Source organism: Oncorhynchus masou, chromosome 9 (genome assembly GCF_036934945.1).
Source record: "Oncorhynchus masou masou isolate Uvic2021 chromosome 9, UVic_Omas_1.1, whole genome shotgun sequence".
NCBI classification, from domain to species: Eukaryota; Metazoa; Chordata; class Actinopteri; order Salmoniformes; family Salmonidae; genus Oncorhynchus; species Oncorhynchus masou.
This window is the reverse complement of record NC_088220.1, coordinates 25,754,825-25,777,705: the sequence shown is the minus strand read 5'-3', so window position 1 is coordinate 25,777,705 and position 22,881 is coordinate 25,754,825. Positions and strand designations below refer to the sequence as shown.

At 45.6% G+C, this 22,881-nt stretch overlaps 1 protein-coding gene across 1 annotated transcript in view; it reads left to right on the top strand.

Annotated features, from left to right (window-relative positions):
* LOC135545726 (A disintegrin and metalloproteinase with thrombospondin motifs 2-like) overlaps nucleotides 1-22,881 on the top strand; it is a 273,928-nt gene that overhangs the window by 95,436 nt on the left and 155,611 nt on the right. The gene's annotated exons all lie outside the window — the stretch shown is intronic.

The following is a 22,881-nucleotide window of genomic DNA, read 5'->3' as shown; positions in this document are numbered from 1 at the left end:
GTCTTCACAGTGCGCATTCCCCCTGATTATGCCGATTTGGCTCTCGCCTTCTGTAAGAAGAAGGTGACTCAATTAGCACCCCATCGACAGGGGGGTTGTGCGATAAATCTCCTGGTAGACACCACACTTCCCAGGAGTCACTTCCCATGAGTCACTTCCCAGGAGTCACTTCCCAGGAGTCACTTCCCAGGAGTCACTTCCCAGGAGTCACTTCCCAGGAGTCACTTCCCAGGAGTCACTTCCCAGGAGTCACTTCCCAGGAGTCACTTCCCAGGAGTCAGATGGAGAGTGACTGCATTTCAGCCGTTAGTAATTGGCCGACTCCCACCACGGTAAAGGAGGTGCAGCGTTTTTTAGAGTTTGCCAATTACTACCGGAGGTTTATCCGGGGTTTTGGCCAGGTGGCGGCTCCCATTACTTCACTGCTGAAGGGGGGTCCTGTACGTTTGCGTTGGTTGGCTGAGGCGAACAGGGCTTTTGGTCACCTAAGGGCTCTGTTTACCTCGGCTCCCGTGCTGGCCCATCCGGATCCTTCTTTGGCGTTCATAGTGCAGGTGGACGGGTCCAAGGCTGGGATAGGAGCCGTGCTCTCTCAGCGCTCTGGCACACCACCGAAGCTCCGCGCCTGTGCTTTCTTCTCTAAGAAGCTCAGCCCGGCGCAGCGGAACTATGATATGGGGGACCGGAAGTTGTTGGCTGTGGTGAAAGCCTTGAAGGCTTGGAGACATTGGCTTGAGGGGGCTAAACACCCTTTTCTCATCTGGACTGACCACCGCAACCTGGAGTACATCCGGGCAGCTAGGAGACTGAATCCTCGTCAGTCAAGGTGGGCCATGTTTTTTACCCGTTTTGTGTTCACCCTGTCCTACAGAACAGGTTCCCAAACCCTCTTAGGCTTCACTCCCCCCTATCTGAGATATCTACTGCAGCCCTCATCCTCCACATACAACACCTGTTCTGCCACTCACATTCTGTTAAAGGTCCCCAAAGCACACACATCCCTGGGTCGCTCCTCTTTTCAGTTCGCTGCAGCTAGCGACTGGAACAAGCTGCAGCAAACACTCAAAATTGACAGTTTTATCTCAATCTCTTCATTCAAAGACTCAATCATGGATGCTCTTACTGACAGTTGTGGCTGCTTTGTGTGATGTATTGTTGTCTCTAACTTCTTGCCCTTTGTGCTGTTTTCTGTGCCAGATTATGTTTGTACCATGTTGTGTGCTGCTACCATGTTGTGTTGCTACCATGTTGTTGTTGTGTTGTGTTGCTACCATGCTATGTTGTCATGTGTTGCTGCCTTTCTATGCTGTTGTCTTAGGTCTCTCTTCATGTAGTGTTGTGTTGTCTTTCTTGTTGTGATGTGTGTTTTGTCCTATAGTTATATTGTATTAAAAACATATTTTTTTATCCCAGGCTCTCGTCCCCACAGGAGGCCTTTTGACTTTTGGTAGGCCGTCATTGTAAATAAGAATTTGTCCTTAACTGACTTGCCTAGTCTATTTAACTTGCCTCGGTTTATTCAACTAAAGGTTAAATAAAATAACATTTAAATTTAAAACCTCTCTTTCCCTCTCTTAATCTCACATTTGTGTGACTATGAACTTTTTGTTGCTCTCCTTTTCTGTCCTTCTTCGCCTACCTCCTTCTGTCTCTCTCTTTGACTACATACTTCCTCTCATCAAACCCTCTTCCCCCTAAAACACACCTTTCTTTCCCTACCTCCTTCCCTCCCTTCCCCTCTCTCTGTCTCTCTCCTGTTGCTATGGCATTAGCTGGCTGTATCTCTATAAGGCTGTGGCCTTGAGGGAGTTGGGAGACTAAGGAGCTAAGTATTGCTCTTTTCATTTAATTACACTCTCCCTCCATCACTCCCTCCCTCTCTCTCTGGTGTTCAGTGTCACTTGGAGGAGTGGTAGAGTAGAGGGAAAGCATAACATGCCATGGCATCACACTCCCTTCCTTCCCCTGACTGTCCCAGCCCTCTTCTGTTTAGCCATGTAGCTCCTCTCTCTCTCTTTGCCAATTTGCTCTCTCTCTTCCTGACCCTCAATCCCACTGAGCCCACCCTGACACACTCACACCACACCCATGCTACCCCCCCACACAGTCTCTCTCTCTATCTCTATCTCTCTCATACACACACACCGTATGTAGACATGCTGCAGTGTGTTGTGTGTGTTGTGTGTGCAGTGTGTTGTGGCCTGGCCCAGAGTTGACATTGATTACCTTGGTTATGGTGAGACTCCTCATTAGTGCTGCACTGCAGGAATCAGATAGTAATGAGAGACTAGCTCTGTCCTGAGGCCCACACATGCACACACACACACACACACACACACACACACACACACACACACACACACACACACACACACACACACACACACACACACACACACACACACACACACACACACACACACACACACACACACACACACACACACACACACACACACACACACCTGCAAACATCCACTTGCACCACATCAAGTTGCACATACACATAGTCCAGGCTCACTCTTCTCTCTCTTGTCTACCAAACAGTCTCCACTCTCTGACTCACCACTGCCACATTAGATCCTTCCTGTGTACTAAGTATTTCCCCTGCTTTAGGCTCTGGGACAATGGGCCCTTCATCACACACTTACATGTATGCACACACACATGCACACACAGATGCACACACACAGACACACACACTAGAGTATCCCAGTGCTGTCATGTCCTTCCACAGAGTGGGGATGAGATAGGGAACAAAGAAGCTCTCTGTTTCTCAGCCCTCAGTGCACCGACCGACACTCGCATTGTCTCTCCAATCCCTATCCTCACCTCTCCTCTCTTTTCCTCCTGACCTCTCCTCCTCTCCGCTCCTCTCCCAACCCCACTTTCTTGTCCTGGGAAGAGGGGACAGTAGCCCGGATTCCATCCCTTATTCTTGGATTAATCTAATGTCTTGGAAGTAACCAATACTACCAGGGCTTTCCTTTCAATGCTATGTTTCAGTAAGGACATTATAACAGGTGAATTGAGGTCTTGGTGGGTACTGTGAAGTCTGGTGTTGAGTGGTCTACTCTGTACTCAAGCTTTTGTTCAATAAGAACCTTGTATCATATTTCCATATTGTCATGAATTCAGGGCCCGGTGTAAAAATGTGTATTTATAGTGGCAGACGTGTACAGTATATTAGTGTAGACAGAAAATATGTTTCCTTATCTCCTCTCTTCTCTTTCTCTCATCTCCCCCTTTCCAACCAGAGACTAATTTATTCTCTAATTTACCCACTTTGATCTCCCTCTTCAGAAGCTGTGAAAAGAGAGAGAGAAGGAGACAGAAAGAGAGAGGGAGAGAAACATCTTACAATTCAAAGGTATACCAGGTCCTGTTTGCCTCCTTCCACAATTCATTTCGATTCTGCTGTTTTGACAGGTTCTAGTGAAAACTGAGATACTGAATATGAAAATACAAGCGGGAAAGGGAAATAGAGAGGGAGAGAGGGAGAGAGGTAAAATAAACAGATGAGTGAGGTGGAGGCAGAAGTCAGGAATCCTCTCATCTAGAGATCATAGGGCTTGACGCAGACTGTAGAGAGAGAGAGAGAGAAAGGTGGACACAGCGTCTCTCTCACACGCACGCACACACGCACACACGCACACACGCACACACACACACACACACACGCACACACGCACGCACGCACGCACGCACACACACACACACACACACAACAGGTCCTGGTGCCATAAAAGCACAGCAGAGATACATGGCTGTATGCTACTCCCTCACACACTCCCATAAGGAGAGACGAAGAGAAAGAAAGAGAGAAAGGGAGAGAAACTTGTATTTATTATCTACTTCACTTGCTTTGGCAATGTTAACATATGTTTACCATGCCAATAAAGCCCTTAAATTGAAATTGAGAGAGCGAGAGATGGATAGAGATGTTGGATTGTAGTTTGAAATACTTGCTATACTAAAATGCAATGGTTACATGTATGAGGAATGTATATGGTGGTGTCAATAGACGTTGGATAAGAAGTATGGGTCTAGAAAGTTACTAAATGAGGGAAAAGGCAATCACTTGGTTCCGGTCAACGATAAGGTTGGATAGCTGTGAATTAGTAAGGAATGTGGGCCGAGGTTAGGTCGGATCAGGACATGCACAGGACGTCAGGCAGGATCAGGATCAGAACAGGCAGAACAGGCAAGTACAGAACCGGGAACACTAGGAATAGCAAACACTAAAGCACAGGGAACACGGGAACACTCTGGCTGCAGATAAACAGAAAATGCAGGTATAAATACACAAGGTCATGGAAGACACCTGGTGGGGGTTGGAGACCACCGCAAGACAGCTGAAACAGATCAGGGCAATACAGTCCCCTCCACCCCTCTGGGGGGGAACATTTTCAGGAATCCACCCGGAGGTCCAGATCCCGAGTGGAAAGCCATACCCCTCTGCCCAATACGGTCGCGGGGAGCAGGGGTCCGGTGGCGGTCCGCCTGTCATCTGGAGGTGATCTTGAGAAGAGCGGCCAGAGCTCTCTTCCAGGTACGGTGACAATGATGGACGAACTTCTAGGCAGAAGGTATGCTGACCTCTTCCTCTCTTCCTCTCGGGGGCTTGCGGGCATATCCCACCCACACGAGTTGCTGGCTCCAGGTGGGATTGGTATTGACGAGGCAACGAAGAGTCGCATCCAGGTCCTGATTGGCTCACTCCGACTGGCCGTTAGACTGCGGATGAAAACCCGAGGAAAGGCTGGCTTCCGACCAAATGAGGGTGCAGAACACCCTCCAGAACTGGGATGAGAACTGAGGACCGCGATCGGAGACCATGTAGACCAGAAGTCCATGGATCCAGAAGTCGTGTTGCACCATGAGCTGGGCCTTCTCCTTAGCTGAGGGCATTTAGGAAGAGGGATAAAATGGGTGGCTTTGGAAAACCTGTACACTACAGTAAGGATGGTAGTGTTACCGGAGGGAGACCTGTGACAAAGTCCAAGGATATATGGGACCAGGGGCAGTGAGGAACAGGGAGTCTCTTCAGTCAGTTCAGTCTGCATAAGAGCTCAGCAGGAAACAATCTGTCCCTGCCCAGTCTGCGGTTTACTGTTGTGGTTTGCTGCCTATTTGGGAAACTGTGGAATTGCTCCCTTAATGTATGGAAAGCATGGTCATGACGTTCTGCCAGGGTATGGAGTCCATCCATAAGGCATTGCATTAACTCCTTGTGTCTTCCAATGGTGGTTCCTTGGGAGGAGACAGCGTTGCGGATCTGGTCCGAGTCTGCTGGGTCAGTCATGGCCAGTTCGTAATATCACGGCTCAGGCTAAAACCCAGATGCAGACAGAGGAGGCGGATAGTACGAGTCTCAGAGTTTATTATTGTACAAGGGGCAGGCAATTGGTAAGTCAAGGCACGCAAAGAGTCATGCAGGGTCAGGACAGGCAGAAAGGTCAGAACTGGGAAGACTAGGAAAAGCAAAAACCAGAGCATAGGAAACACGGGAACACGCTGGTAGGTCATGACGGGGCAAGACGAACTGGAAACAGACAAACAGAAAACACGGGTATAAATACACATGAGGTAATGGGAGACACCTGGTGGGGGTTGGAGACAATCACAAGACAGGTGAAACAGATCAGGGTGTGACACAAGGGGATAGAGGGGGACAGTGTCAGGGTGTGTTTTCCAGTTGGAGGGAGGTGGTGATGATGAATGTTTATATTGTATTTCAAGTCCTCTAACTCTCTTCTTCTAGACCTACTCCAGCCTCTCAGAGTAGATGATACAACAGGACCAGATATCATTGTCATACTCAGCCCTCTCAGTGTGTGTGTGTGTGTGTGTGTGTGTGTGTGTGTGTGTGTGTGTGTGTGTGTGTGTGTGTGTGTGTGTGTGTGTGTGTGTGTGTGTGTGTGTGTGTGCTTGTGCTACAGGTAGCCTTCACACGTTGTTATGAAATTAACATGCAAGTGAACATGATCTTGTCATTTTGCGGCGTCAAGGGTGGGATGTCTGTGTGTGTTTGTATGTGTGCGTGAGTCTGTGCATTTCTATTCCCAGGTCTGTATCAGGGGCTGCAACATTGGGGAGCAAAGGGCATCGCCACAACTCCCTTTCTCTAATCTGATTGGTTGTTGGTCCATTACCGGGACAATCTGAATGGCTGTTAGCTCTGGCTGTCAACTGAAGGAACAGGTGGGGGAGGGCATTGGTTCCACTCTGTTGCTAGGTTACAGGTATGCCTAATAGATGTGTAGATAAAGAGAGATAGAGTAAAGATAGGGGGGGGGGCTGTGTGAGTGTCAGAGAGAGAGAGTGTTCTAGTTGTGTACTCTTTTTACCCAGAGCTCTCAGGGTCACCAATTGTATGAGCACCAAAGAAAACACACACAAACTAGCTTTGGGATCCTCCCTTCCATGCAGCTGGTCTGAGAGCATCTGATTCATTAGAGTACTGCAGTATTAATCACTGTCTGTTTTAGATATCATTGTTCAGGGGGAACTGCCTTTCCACCGCATTTATATTGAAATCACTGAACAGTCAGTCACAGCTAATCGAGGTCATTTATCAACACACACACAAACACGCTGATCAATGGTGGCCGCGTCCGTCCGGTGTAAGAGGGATTGATTCATCTCCTCCCCGGCCAGTCAATATTTCAAGTTGGACATGGTGTGTTAGCAGAGATAGGAGTTAGGGATAGGAGATAGGGGATAGGAGATAGGGGATAGGGATATGGTATGGAGATAGGAGATGGAGATAAAGATAGGATATTGGAGATAGGATATGGAGATAGAGGATGGAGACAGGATATGGAGGTAGGGGATAGACGATACGGGATAGAAGATACTGGATAGGCGATACGGGTAGGAGATACGGGATAGGAAATACAGGTATTAGATACGGGATAGGAGATACAATTTAGGAGAAAAGGATACAGCTCGGAGAACACAGAGGCTACGTAGCAATAATCATACTCACTAGAAAGACTACATTGAGCAGTGTAAAGGCTGTCTCTAAGCACAGGCAGTTACTGTACTGATGCTATGCTGTTGCTCAAACAAACACACACACACACACACACACGCACACACACACACACACACACACACACACACACGCACACACGCACACACGCGCGCACACGCACACGCACACACACACACACACACACATATGCGAATGCAAGCACACACATACCCTGACCCCCTCTTTTATACACTCTCCTCATATACCTCCGTGCAACTATTGAAAACCTGTTCTACCTCCATGCACCTATAGAAACCCTGATCTACCTCCATGCACCTATAGAAACCCTGTTCTACCTCCGTGCACCTATTGAAAACCTGTTCTACCTCCATGCACCTATAGAAACCCTGTTCAACCTCCATGCACCTATATAAACCCTGTTCTACCTCCATGCACCTATAGAAACCATGTTCTACCTCCATGCACCTATAGAAACCCTGTTCTACCTCCATGCACCTATAGAAACCCCGTTCCACCTCCATGCATCTATATAAACTCTGTTCTATCTCCATGCACCTATAGAAACCCTGTTCTACCTCCATGCACCTATAGAAACCATGTTATACCTCCATGCACCTATAGAAACCCTGTTCTACCTCCATGCACCTATAGAAACCCCGTTCCACCTCTATGCATCTACATAAACCCTGTTCTACCTCCATGCACCTATTGAAACCCTGTTCTATCTCCATGCACTTATAGAAAGATTGTTCTACCTCCGTGCACCTATTGAAACCCTGTTCTAGCTCCATGCACCTATAGAAACACTGTTCTACCTCCATGCACCTATAGAAACCCTGTTCTACCTCAGTGCACCTATTGAAACCCTGTTCCATCTCCATACACCTATTGAAACCCTGTTCTATCTCCATACACCTATATAAACCCTGTTCTACCTCCATGCACCTATTGAAACCCTGTTCTATCTCCATGCACCTATATAAACCCTGTTCTACCTCCATACACCTATATAAACCCTGTTCTACCTCCATGCATCTATATAAACCCTGTTCTATCTCCATACACCCATATAAACCCTGTTCTACCTCCATGCACCTATTGAAACCCTGTCCTACCTCCATGCACCTATATAAACCCTGTTCTTCTTCCATGCACCTATAGAAACCCTGTTCTACCTCCATGCACCTATATAAACCCTGTTTTACCTCCATGCACCTTTATAAACTCTGTTCTATCTCCAAGCACCTATATAAACCCTGTTTTACCTCCATGCACCTATATAAACCCTGTTTTACCTCCATGCACCTATAGAAACCCTGTTCAACCTCCATGCACCTATAGACACTCTGTTCTACCTCCATGCACCTATATAAACCCTGTTCTACCTCCATGCACCTATATAAACTCTGTTCTTCTTCCATGCACCTATAGAAACCCTGTTCTACCTCCATGCACCTATATAAACCCTGTTCTATCTCCATGCACCTATAGACACTCTGTTCAACCTCCATGCACCTATAGAAACCCGGTTCTACCTCCATGCACCTATAGAAACCCTGTTCTACCTCCATGCACCTATATAAACCTGGTTCTACCTCCATGCACCTATAGAAACCCTGTTCTACCTCCATGCACCTATATAAACCCTGTTCTACCTCCATGCACCTATATAAACCCTGTTCTATCTCCATGCACCTATAGAAACCCTCTTCTACCTCCATGCACCAATAGAAACCCTGTTCTACCTCCATGCACCTATATAAACCCTGTTCTACCTCCATGCACCTATAGACACTCTGTTCTACCTCCATGCACCAATAGACACTCTGTTCTACCTCCATGCACCTATAGACACTCTGTTCTTCCCAGAACATGTAGAGAATGGCACCAGTCTCCTCCCTCAGTCTTCTCTCTAATTAAAAGTTACTGCATTACATGATATTACCTCTGTCTCCGCTCCGACAACCTGTGGCTCATAGGCCTTTGGTCAAAAGTAGTGCACTATATGGAGAAGGGTGCTGTTTGGGAGACACACCATGTCTATCTCACAATACTGTCGATAAAGGAGCCACTGTGACTGTACAGGAGAATACCACACCTGTTGGAGGTAGCTACTCTACTCTATGTACAGTAAATATATGTATATACCATTCTCCTTCATTGTCACCTTTCAGTATATGCTCATAGTAAGAGACTGTTATTATTGTAATCAGATACTTTATATTCCATTGACATTACTACCAGGCTCATCATGCCGTGTCCTGTGGGTTGTCACATAGAGTAGTTTATTTTCACAGTATGTGACAGTGCTTTGGGGTACTGCCTACAGGGATATAGTCCATGTTAGAAATGGTTGTTTGCTCTCGTGTTCTGTATTTTCACCTCGTGAATGTGTATCTCACTTTCTCTTTCTTTTTGCCTATCTCTCATCTCCTCCTCCCTATCCGGGTCTCTATTTCTGTCCCTACAGTGTCCCTCCCTTCCCTCCCCTCAACCCCTTGCGTCTGCGGAGTAGTCAGCGCTAGACTGTCTCTGCAGACCTATCTGCTCTGTCAGACTGAAGACAGCATTGTCAACTGGGATCGACTGAGGACTTACCACAGGACTGTACAGAACAGCAGGACTGTACAGAACAGCAGGACTGTACAGAACAGCAGGACTGTACAGAACAGCAGGACTGGACAGAACAGTAGGTCTGTACAGAGCAGTAGGTCTGTACAGAACAGCAGGACTGTACAGAACAGGAGGACTGTACAGAACAGTAGGACTGTACAGAACAGCAGGACTGTACAGAACAGCAGGACTGTACAGAACAGCAGGACTGTACAGAACAGCAGGACTGTACAGAACAGCAGGACTGTACAGAACAGCAGGACTGTACAGAACAGCAGGACTGGACAGAACAGTAGGTCTGTACAGAGCAGTAGGTCTGTACAGAACAGCAGGTCTGTACAGAACAGCAGGACTGTACAGAACAGCAGGATTGTACAGAAAAGGAGGACTGTACAGAACAGTAGGACTGTACAGAACAGCAGGACTGTACAAAACAGTAGGTCTATACAGAACAGCAGGACTGTACAGAAAAGGAGGACTGTACAGAACAGTAGGACTGTACAGAACAGCAGGACTGTACAGAACAGCAGGACTGTACAGAACAGCAGGACTGTAAAATAGAGAGGGTTGGAAAAAGGAATGCAAAATCAGTAGAAAACTTTAGACAGATAGGTAAGAGAAGGCTGGAGCATTAGACCAAGAAATCCTGGACACACGCATAAACACACACACACACACACACACACACACGTGACTCCTCCATGTCCACTGGGCCAGGAGAACGTCTGACTGGTTGGAACGCTGGTGAACACTAGTAGAACATCTAGAGAACACTAGTAGAACACCTGGAGAACACTAGTAGAACACCTGGGGAACACTAGTAGAACACCAGGAGAACGCTAGTTGAACGCTGGTAGAACGCTAGTTGAACACCTGGAGAACACTAGTAGAAAACCTGGCAGAACACTAGTTGAACGCTGGCAGACCGCTAGTAGAAAGCCTGGAAAACACAGGCAGAAAGCCTCAATTTCTGGAGAACACTAGCAGAATGCCTGGAGAACACAAGCAGAATGCTGGCAGAACGCAAGTAGAAACCCTGGAGAACACTAGCAGAACACTGGCAGAAAGCTAGCAGAAAGCCTGGAGAATACTAGCAGAAAGCCTGGAGAACACTAGCAGAAAGCCTGGAGAACACTAGCAGAACACTGGCAGAATGCTAGTAGAATGCTTTCAGAACACTAGTAGAACACTGGAGAACACTAGTAGAAAGCTTGGAGAACACTAGCAGAGCACTGGCAGAACGCTAGTAGAATGCTTTCAGAACACTAGTAGAACACTGGAGAACACTAGTAGAAAGCTTGGAGAACACTAGCAGAGCACTGGCAGAACGCTAGTAGAATGCTTTCAGAACACTAGTAGAACACTGGAGAATACTGGCAGAACACTGGCAGAGCGCTTGTAGAACACTGGCAGAAACCTAATAGAATGCTGGCAGAACGCTAGTAGAATACTGGCAGAATGCTAGGAGAACACCTGGAGAACACTAGAATAATTCTGACAGAAAGCTAGTAGAACGCTGGCAGAACGCTGGCAGAACACTTGTGGAACACTGGAAGAACACTAGCAGAACACTGGCAGAGTGCTTGTAGAACACTGGCAGAACACTAGTAGAACACTGGCAGACCCCTGGCAGGGCACTTGTAGAAAACTGGCAGAACGCTAGTAGAATGCTGACAGAACTCTAGTAGAACACTAGCAGAACGCTAGAACGCCTGGAGAACACGAGTAGAATTCTGACAAAAAGCTAGTAGAACGCTGGCAGAACACTAGTAGAATGCTGGCAGAACGCTAGTAGAATTCTGACAGACGCTAGTAGAACGTTGGCAGAATGCTTGTAGAAACCTGGAGAACACTAGTAGAACGCTGGCAGAACGCAAGTAGTACGCTGGCAGAACGCTAGCAGAACACTGGCAGAACGCTAGTAGAACGCTGGCAGAACGCTAGTAGAACACTGGCAGAACGCTAGTAGAATTCTGACAGAATGCTAGTAGAACGCTGGCAGAACGCTAGTAGAATTCTGAAAGAACGCTAGTAGAACGCTGGCAGAACACTTGTAGAATTCTGAGAGAACGCTAGTAGAAACATGTAGAAAACTAGTAGAACGCTGGCAGAACGCTAGTAGAATTCTGACAGAACGCTAGTAGAACGCTGGCAGAACACTAGTAAAATTCTGACAGAATGCTAGTAGAAACCTACAGAGCACTAGTAGAATGCTGGCAGAACGCTGGTAGAATTCTGAAAGAATGCTAGGAGAATTCTGACAGAACGCTAGTAGAAACCTGCAGAACACAGGAAGAATTCTGACAGAATGCTAGTAAAATTCTGACAGAACGCTCTTAGAAACCTGCAGAACACTAGTGAAACACTGGCAGAACGCTAGTAGAATGCTTTCAGAACACTAGTAGAACACTGGAGAACACTATTAGTAAGCCTGGAGAACACTAGCAGAACGCTGGCAGAACACTAGTAGAATGCTTTCAGAACACTTGTAGAACACTGGAGAACACTAGTAGAAAGCCTGGAGAACACTAGCAAAGCACTGGCAGAACGCCAGTAGAATGCTTTCAGAAAACTAGTAGAACACTGGAGAACACTAGTAGATTTCTGACAGAAAACTAGCAGAACACTGGCCGAACACTAGCAAAACTCTGGCAGAGCGCTTGTAGAACACTGGCAGAACACTAGTAGAACACTGGCAGAACACTAGCAGAACACTGGCAGAACACTAGTAGAACACTGGCAGAGCGCTTGTAGAACACTGGCAGAGTGCTAGTAGAACTCTGGAAGAACGCTGGTAGAGTCCTGGCAGAATGCTAGTAGACCGCTGGCAGAACACTAGTAGAATTCTGACATAACGCTAATAGATCGCTGGCAGAACACTAGTAGAATTCTGGCAGAACGCTAGTAGAAACCTGGAGAACACTAATAGAACGCTGGCAGAATGCTAGTAGAATTCTGACAGAACACTAGTAGAACGCTGGCAGAATGCTAGTGGAATTCTGACAGAATGCTAGTAGAATGCTGGCAGAACACTAGTAGAATTCTGACAGAACGCTAGTAGAAACCTGGAGAACACTAGTAGAACGCTTGTAGAATTCTGGCAGAACGCTAGTAGAAACCTGGAGAACACTAGTAGAACGCTGGCAGAACGCTGGTAGAATTCTGACAGAATGCTAGTAGAACGCTGGGAGAACACTAGAAGAATTCTGGCAGAACGCTAGTAGAAATGTGGAGAGCACTAATAGAACGCTGGCAGAACGCTAGTAGAACGCTGGCAAAACGCTAGTAGAATTCTGACAGATCGCTAGTAGAATGCTGGCAGAACACTAGTAGAATTCTGACAGAACTCTCGTAGAAAGCTGGCAGAACGCTCGTAGAATTCTGACAGAACGCTGGCAGAGAACTAGTAGAATTCTGACAGAACTCTCGTAGAAAGCTAGTAGAAACCTGAATTCTGACAAAACGCTGGCAGAGAACTAGTAGAATTCTGACAGAACTCTCGTAGAAAGCTAGTAGAAACCTGGAGTGTTCTGACAGAACACTAGTAGAACACTGTCAGAACACTAGCAGAACACTGGCAGAGCACTTGTAGATCACTGGCAGAACACTAGTAGACCACTGGCAAACACTAGTAGAACACTGGCAGAACACTGGCAGACAGCTTGTAGAACACTGGCAGAATGGTAGTAGAACGCCTGGAGAACAACTAGTAGAATTCTGACAGAATGCTAGTAGAACGCTGGCAGAACGCTAGTATAATTCTGACAGAACGCTAGTAGAAACCTGGAGAACACTAGTAGAATGCTGGCAGAACGCTAGTAGAATTCTGACAGAACGCTAGTAGAATTCTGACAGTACGCTAGTAGAAACCTGCAGAACACTAGAAGTATTCTGACAGAACGCTAGTAGAATTCTGACAGAATGCAAGTAGAATTCTGACAGAACACTAGTAGAACGCTGGCAGAACGCAAGTAGAATTCTGACAGAACGCTAGTAGAAACGTGCAGAACACTAGAAGAATTCTGACATATTGCTAGTAGAATGCCTGGAGAACACTAGAGGAAGGTGCAGAGGAGGACAGTCACATTCCAGATGTGCTGACTTTACCTTCCATTTTTACCTTCCATCTTTTTCTCTGTCTTCTTTCTCTGCCTCTCCAATTATTATATAATTATATGTGTTTTCTTAAGTTGAGTGTAGGGGGCAGTATTTTGATGTTTGGATGAAAATCGTACCCATATGAATCTGCCTATTTCCCAGGCCCAGAATCTAGAATATGCATACAGTATAATTGTCAGATTAGGACAGAAAACACTCTAAAGTTTCTAAAACTGTCAAATAGTGTCTGTGAGTTTAACAGAACTGATATTGCAGGCGAAAATCTGAGGAAAATCCAACAAGGAAGTGCCTAAGAGAAACAAATCTTCCTGTTCCATTGCATGCCTTCCCTGCATTTAAAGGGATATCAACCAGATTATTTTCTCTATGGCTTCCACATGGTGTGAGCAGTCTTTAGACATAGTTTCAGGCTTTTATTCTGAAAAATGAGCGAGAAGGATCACATCGGGTCAGTGGATGGCTGGGTGCCAGCAGAGTTTTACATGAGCAACAGCTTGGAGCAGACATTTTCTCTCTCTCCTCCTATTGAAAAAGCTACGGTCTGGTGGAAATATTATTGATTATTTATTGTAAAAACAACCTGAGTATTGTTTATAAACGACATGTTTCTTTACGAACTTTACGGATACTATTTGGAATGTTTGTCTGCGCCGTCGTGACCGCTCGAGCCTGTGGATTTCTGAACAAAACGCGCCAACCAAATGGAGGTATTTTGGATATAAAAATAATCTTTATGGAACAAAAGGAACATTTATTGTGTAACTGGGAGTCTCGTGAGTGCAAACATCTGAAGATCATCAAAGGTAAGCAATTCATTTTATTGCTTTTCTGACTTTCGTGACCAATCTACTTTGCTGCTAGCTGTTTGTAATATTTTGTCTGCTGAGAGAGAGATGTCCTGACATAAACACTTGGATAGCTTTTGCTGTAATGCTTTTTTGAAATCTGACATGCCAGGTGGATTAACAACAAGCTAAGGTGTGTTTCGCTATACTGCACTTCTGATTTCATGAACATGTAATATTTTTAGTAATTTAATTTGAATTTGGCGCTCTGCAATTCAGAGGATGTTGACGAAAATAATCCTGCTAATGAGATGGGTGCGCCAAGAAGTTTTAATCTGTTTCACATGGGCTTACATTAACTTTTCTCTACAGTATGCCTCGCAGTTAAACATTTTCTCTCTATCCTTATCAATTACTCCACAATATCCTTCTCCATCCAGTCTCATGTTTCATATCGTTTGTAATGTCTCTTTCTCGCTCTCTTTCTGATTCATAACACCTATTGACTGAGTTGTTTAGTCAGAAAACAGAGCTAATGAATGGGGTGGAGAGAGGGTGGGAAAGACAGAGAGAGAGAGGGAGGGAGGGGGAGGGAGGGAGGGAGGGAGGGAGGGAGGGAGGGAGGGAGGGAGGGAGGGAGGGAGGGAGGGAGGGAGGGAGGGAGGGAGGGAGGGAGGGAGGGAGGGAGGGAGGGAGGGAGGGAGGGAGGGAGGGAGGGAGGGAGGGAAAGTGTGGTTTCAACCCCAACAAGATCTTACGTAATATGGATAAATGTCTATTTTTGGCACTTCATTCTGCGTGGTTACAGGGTTAATTCCACTTGGTTACAGGGTTTAAATAGAAACAACTCAAAGGTTAAACGTTTTCTGAGTGGTTGAGGTAGGAGCTATGGTTTGGGGGAGGTATAAAACTAAATAATTAAAACTGACGCACTATTACCATCAGGTATCATCAATATTCACAGTATTCTCACTGCTTGCTAGAGCATTGTGAATTGTCGTAGCGCGGTGGTCTTTGCAGCTCGCTCTGGCTCTGAGCATCATGAGTTCACGCCCAGTGCTGGGCAATCAGTTTTCCATATATTTTTTTTGTGAGTGCGGAGGACGGCATAAATCAATGTTCTCAGGACCTTTTCAAACATCCTGAATCGCCGTCTATTTCTAGTGACCAAAATGTTAATCCCCGGGATCCTGTCTTTCCTGAGTACTGTCTCACCAACACTACTCTCTCTGTCAACACACACTGCAGGAAAATAGCCCTGTCCTGGGAGGCTATATCTGATATTCTTCAATGCTAACCTCAGGATGTTTATCTAATGAACACCAGCAGTCTTTCCTCTGCACTTGGAAACAACATAATGAAGGTCTGAATCCCAAATGGCATCTTATTCCCTATGTGGTGCACTTCTTTTCACCAGGGCCAGAGGGAGAGGAGGATGGAGAAGGAGGGAGACAGGGAGAGGGTGAGGGTGACAAAGGAGGGTGAAGGGAGGAGGTAAGAAGAGAAGGAGGAAAGGAGGGGTATAAATGGAGGAATCTCCATGTGCTGGTTTAGCTGCCGAGGATCAGAGTGAGGAAGACACAGCACTGTTTATGTTCCCAGCATGCTGCTTTATCATCTCTTCTCTCCCATCTAGCTAGTTTATCCTCTCTTCTCTCCCATACTAGCTAGTTTATCCTCTCTTCTCTCCCATACTCGCTAGTTTATCCTCTCTTCTCTCCCATACTAGCTAGTTTATCCTCTCCTCTCTCCCATACTAGCTAGTTTATCCTCTCTTTTCTCCCATACCAGCTAGTTTCTTCTCTCTTCTCTCCCATACCAGCTAGTGTAACCTCTCTTCTCTAACATACTAGCTAGTTTCTTCTCTCTTCTCTCCCATTTCTTCTCTCCCATACTAGCTAGTTTATCCTCTCTTCTCTCCCATTAGTTTCTTCTTCTCTCTTCTCTCCCATCCTAGCTAGTTTATCCTCTCTTCTCTCCCATACTAGCTAGTTTCTTCTCTATTCTCTCCCATACTAGCTAGTTTCTTCTCTCTTCTCTCCCATACTAGCTAGTTTATCCTCTCTTCTCTCCCATACTAGCTAGTTTATCCTCTCTTCTCTCCCATACTAGCTAGTTTATCCTCTCTTCTCTCCCATACTAGCTAGTTTCTAGTTTATCCTCTCTTCTCTCCCATACTAGCTAGTTAGCTAGTTAACCTATCCTCTCTTCTCTCCCATACTAGCTAGTTTATCCTCTCTTCTCTCCCATACTAGCTAGTTTCTACTCTCTTCTCTCCCATACTAGCTAGTTTATCCTCTCTTCTCTCCCATACTAGCTAGTTTCTACTCTCTTCTCTCCCATACTAGCTAGTTTCTTCTCTCTTCTCTCCCATACTAGCTAGTTTATCCTCTCTTCTCTCCCATACTAGCTAGTTTATCCTCTCTTCTCTCCCATACTAGCTAGTTTCTACTCTCTTCTCTCCCATACTAGCTAGTTTATCCTCTCTTCTCTCCCATACTAGCTAGTTTATCCTCTCTTCTCTCCCATACTAGCTAGTTTATCCTCTCTTCTCTCCCATACTAGCTAGTTTCTACTCTCTTCTCTCCCATACTAGCTAGTTTATACTAGCTAGTTTATCCTCTCTTCTCTCCCATACTAGCTAGTTTATCCTCTCTTCTCTCCCATACCAGCTAGTTTCTTCTCTCTTCTCTCCCATACTAGCTAGTTTATCCTCTCTTCTCTCCCATACTAGCTAGTTTCTTCTCTCTTCTCTCCCATACTAGCTAGTTTCTTCTCTCTTCTCTCCCATACTAGCTAGTTTCTTCTCTCTTCTCTCCCATACTAGCTAGTTTATCCTCTCTTCTATCCCATACTAGCTACTCTCTTCTCTCCCATACTAGCTAGTTTATCCTCTCTTCTCTCCCATACTAGCTAGTTTCTCTCCCATACTAGCTCTCTTCTCTCATACCAGTTTACTAGCTAGTTTATCCTCTCTTCTCTCCCATACTAGCTAGTTTATCCTCTATTCTCTCCCATACTAGCTAGTTTATCCTCTCTTTTCTCCCATACCAGCTAGTTTCTTCTCTCTTCTCTCCCATACTAGCTAGTTTATCCTCTCTTCTCTCCCATACTAGCTAGTTTCTAGTTTCTCTCTTCTCTCCCATACTAGCTAGTTTCTTCTCTCTTCTCTCCCATACTAGCTAGTTTCTTCCCATACTCTCTTCTTCTCCCATACTAGCTAGTTTATCCTCTCTTCTCTCCCATACTAGCTAGTTTTCTCTCTTCTCTCCCATTTTTTTCTCTCTTCTCTCCCATACTAGCTAGTTTCTTCTCTCTTTTCTTCTCTCTTCTCTCCCATACTAGCTAGTTCTCCCATACTAGCTAGTTTCTTAGTCTCTCCCATACTAGCTAGTTTCTTCTCTCTTCTCTCCCATACTAGCTAGTTTCTTCTCTCTTCTCTCCCATACTAGCTAGTTTCTACTCTCTTCTCTCCCATACTAGCTAGTTTCTTCTCTCTTCTCTCCCATACTAGCTAGTTTCTACTCTTCCATACTGCAGCTAGTTTCTTCTCTCTTCTCTCCCATACAAAGTTTCTTCTCTCTTCTCAACACTAGGGGAGCAGATCCTCTCTTCTCTCCCATACCACAATCCAACTAGGTTTCTTCCTCTCTTCTCTCCCAACCACTGTACTGTAGTCCCTAGCTAGTGTGTGTCCCATACTAGCTAGTGTCTTCTCTCCCATACTAGCTAGTTTGTACTCTCTTCTCTCCCATACTAGCTAGTGTGTCTTCTCTCCCATACTAGCTAGTTTGTGTCTTCTCTCCCATACTAGCTGTTTCTTCCCTCTTCTCTCCCATACTAGCTGTTTCTTCCTGTGTCTCCCATACTAGCTAGTTTGTGTGTGTGTGTGTTCCCATACTAGCTAGTTTCTGTGTGTGCAGTGTCCAACGGAACCACTGTACTGTAGTCCTGAAGTATGTGTGTGTGTGTGTGTGTGTGTGTGTGTGTGTGTGTGTGTGTGTGTGTGTGTGTGTTTATATGTGTGTGTGTGTGTGTTTATTTGTGTGTGTGCGCGTGCGTGCGTGGGTGTGTGTTTGTAAGAGAGGTTATGTTTATGTTTCATAATAAATGTTTACCATGTGCTATAAGTAAAGGCATTATTATTATGCCTAGTCCTCATCCTCCTGAAGCATATCCCACATTTACATAATTGGGCAATCTCCTCTCCCTGCTTGAAATTACAATTAAGACAATTACATTAATCTGTTTTAATACTTAACATTAATTACTGCGCTCTCTCTTTCCTACCACCCTCTCTCCCCCTCCTTGCCAATCTCTCTCTCTCCTACCCCCCTCTCTCTCCCCCTTCCTGCCCCTCTCTCTCTCCTACCCCCCTCCCTCTCTCCCCCTCCTTGCCCTTCTCTCTCTCATTCCTACTCCCTTCTCTTTCCCCTTCCTGGCCTTCTCTCTCTCCCTTACCCCGCCAGTCTCTCCCTGCCCCTCTCTCTCTTTCTTACCCCCCTCTCTCTCCCGCTCCTTTCCCCTCTCTCTCTCTCTTCTACCCCAATCTCTTCCCTTTCTCCCTCCCCCTCTCTCCCCCCTCTCCCTCTCACTCTCCTTCCCCACTCTTTCTGTCTATTTATTTATGTCTCTCCATCTCCCTCTTTCTGTCTCTCATTAATGAGTTTGAATGTCATGAGTATCTTCTCATAGCACTGTGATTGTAAATTGCAGGTAAACATTATGAACACCTGCTCTTTCCATGACATAGACTGACCAGGTGAAAGCTATGATGCCTTATTGATGTCACTTGTTACAATCCACTTCATTCAGTGGATATAAAGGGGAGGAGACCAGTTAAAGAAGGATTTTTAAGCCTTGAGAAAATTGAGACATGGATTGGGTATGTGTGCCACTCAGAAGGTGAATGGGCAAGATAAAATATTTAGGTGAATTTGAACAGGGTATGGTAGTAGGTGCCAGATGCATCGGTTTGAGTGTGTCAATAACTGCAACGCTGCTGGGATTTTCACGGTCAACATTTTTCCATGTCTATCAGGAATGGTCTACCACCTAAAGGACATCCAGCCAACGTCAGGCCAGGGGTAGAAAACGGGTCATTGATGAAAGAGGACAAAGGAGGCTGACACAAATTGTGCAGAGCAACAAACGGTCTACTGTTAGTCAACTGATAAAAGAACCCATAAAAGAATGCACAACTTGTCATGGATCCCTCCGGAACTTTCATTACGCACACCTGTCCCCTGTTCCCACTGATTAGTACTTGTGTAAGTGTGCCCTTTGTTTTTCCATTGGGCTGTCGATTATGGTTACAATGTCCGTTGGTGCGTGTGAGTACCTGTGCTGTGTGAGTACCTGTGCTGCTACTGGTCTGTCCGACGCCACTGCTACTGGTCTGTCCAATGCCACTGCTACTGGTCGGAGCCCTGGTTAAAAGTAGTGCACTATATAGGGAAAAGGGTGCAAGTCCCCTCTTGGTTGTGTGGGCCGTGGAGCTCTGAGATGATGACTTCAAGGCCTCAGGAGGGTTGTGGTTTGTGTCAGGGTCTCAATGACCAGAAAGGTAATTTTAACCTACTGTCTTCGAGTGCTACATGTGTGTGTGTGTGTGTGTGTGTGTGTGTGTGTGTGTGTGTGTGTGTGTGTGTGTGTGTGTGTGTGTGTGTGTGTGTGTGTGTGTGTGTGTGTGTGTGTGTGTGTGTGTGTGTGTGTGTGTGTGTGTGTGTGTGTGTGTGTGTGTGTGTGTGTGTAGCATTAAGACAAGAGCCAGATAGAAATAGAAGTGTATGGTCTAGACTCTAGATCAGGGATGGGCGACTGGCAGCCCCCTGTTTTGTAGGCCCGAGGACCAATAAAAAAATAACTCAGTCGGGGACTCAAATTACTGTTGAGAGTTTGAATAAAACAATTGTTGAGACACTGCTGCCCCTCATGATGAGTTCTGTTTGTTGCCCCTCCCTAGTCTAGATGAAGCAGAATTAATAATGAGTAATGAGTGTTTCTCTGCTTTGTATGTAGCGTCCTTTTCCGTTCCATTGATAAAGTGTCTGAAATAAATAACTGGTGTGAGATAGAGAACCTCTATCAGTGAAGGGATTTTACGAGTAGTGTTCTCTAACCTTAAATGGTTATATTTAATCATATTTTCCATCATTCTTAATCATTCTTTATTCTCTGATATTGAATAGAAGAAAGTTCCAGACAGTTGTCCAATAAACTCCCTTAATTCTCCACTGGTCCCAAGCTGCTTCCTTGTTCCTGCTTCCTTCTTCCTGTTTCCTTGTTCCTGTTTCTGAGAGAACATGATGCTCTCTCTCTGGAATCTATAGAAACTCTTATGTTTTATTCACTCTTCTTTTAGACTGTAGATGTCCAGTTCTCTCTCTCCCACCCTCCTCCCTCTCCCTCCTCCCTGTCGCTGATCGATCTGACCATGTCTCCCAGTCCCACATGTCATATTGTTCTTTGACATGGCTCTCCTCTACCGTCTGCTTGGTATTCCGGAGCGGGAAGCCATGCACCAGCACAGATCCATCAGCTCCGATCGGAATGCCGCACCACGGCTCAGAGAGAACAGAGGGATGAGTGGAGAGAGAGAGACAGAGAGCAAGAGAGAGAGCGAGAGAGAGAGAGAGAGAGATAGAGAGAGAGAGAGAGAGAGAGAGAGAGAGAGAGAGAGAGAGAGAGCTCTCAGGGGAGAACCCATCGCTAAGACACCAAGTCAGTGAGAAGACACTAAGCTATAGTGACTGGCACCACTGACGGGATCCTAATAATACTGCTGATCCACAGACATTACTCTGCACTGATGGGGATCCTAATAATACTGCTGATCCACTGACATTACTCTGCACTGATGGGGATCCTAATAATACTGCTGATCCACTGACATTACTCTGCACTGATGGGGATCCTAATAATACTGCTGATCCACTGACATTACTCTGCACTGATGGGGATCCTAATAATACTGCTGATCCACTGACATTACTCTGCACTGATGGGGATCCTAATAATACTGCTGATCCACTGACATTACTCTGCACTGATGGGGATCCTAATAATACTGCTGATCCACTGACATTACTCTGCACTGATGGGGATCCTAATAATACTGCTGATCCACTGACATTACTCTGCACTGATGGGGATCCTAATAATACTGCTGATCCACTGACATTACTCTGCATGATCCTAATACTGTTGATTCACTCGTTGTTCGATCCACTGTATTACTTACTGATGGGGGATCCTAATAATACTGCTGATCCACTGACATTACTCTGCACTGATGGGGATCCTAATAATACTGCTGATCCACTGACATTACTCTGCACTGATGGGGATCCTAATAATACTGCTGATCCACTGACATTACTCTGCACTGATGGGGATCCTAATAATACTGCTGATCCACTGACATTACTCTGCACTGATGGGGATCCTAATAATACTGCTGATCCACTGACATTACTCTGCACTGATGGGGATCCTAATAATACTGCTGATCCACTGACATTACTCTGCACTGATGGGGATCCTAATAATACTGCTGATCCACTGACATTACTCTGCACTGATGGGGATCCTAATAATACTGCTGATCCACTGACATTACTCTGCACTGATGGGGATCCTAATAATACTGCTGATCCACTGACATTACTCTGCACTGATGGGGATCCTAATAATACTGCTGATCCACTGACATTACTCTGCACTGATGGGGATCCTAATAATACTGCTGATCCACTGACATTACTCTGCACTGATGGGGATCCTAATAATACTGCTGATCCACAGACATTACTCTGCACTGATGGGGATCCTAATAATACTGCTGATTCACTGACATTACTCTGCACTGATGGGGATCCTAATAATACTGCTGATCCACTGACATTACTCTGCACTGATGGGGATCCTAATAATACTGCTGATCCACTGACATTACTCTGCACTGTAGTTATCCTGTATTGCTGTCATTCTCCCTTGCAGGAGGTGTAATGTCAGGTGATGCTGTAAATGACCCTTAAAAGCTAAAGTTTAGATATCTTATGTTAATTAAATGAATCAAATATTGAAACAAAATGACATTGTACGGCTCACTATTATTGTTCCCAAATATGATGAGGTTGTAATGGTAGGTCCCTCTTTTAATGTCATCCCTTCCTGTCCAAATCATGGGTACAATTGAATGGGTGAACCTGAAATGCCATTATTTTCCCCTATTGCCCACTTCTTTTGGACAAAGCCACATATCCACATATCAGACAGGGCTCTGGCCTAAATAGGTATTTGAACTTTAGCCCTCAAATGAAAATGTGGACCTTGGAGCCAGTTCATTGCTTTTTATTTAAT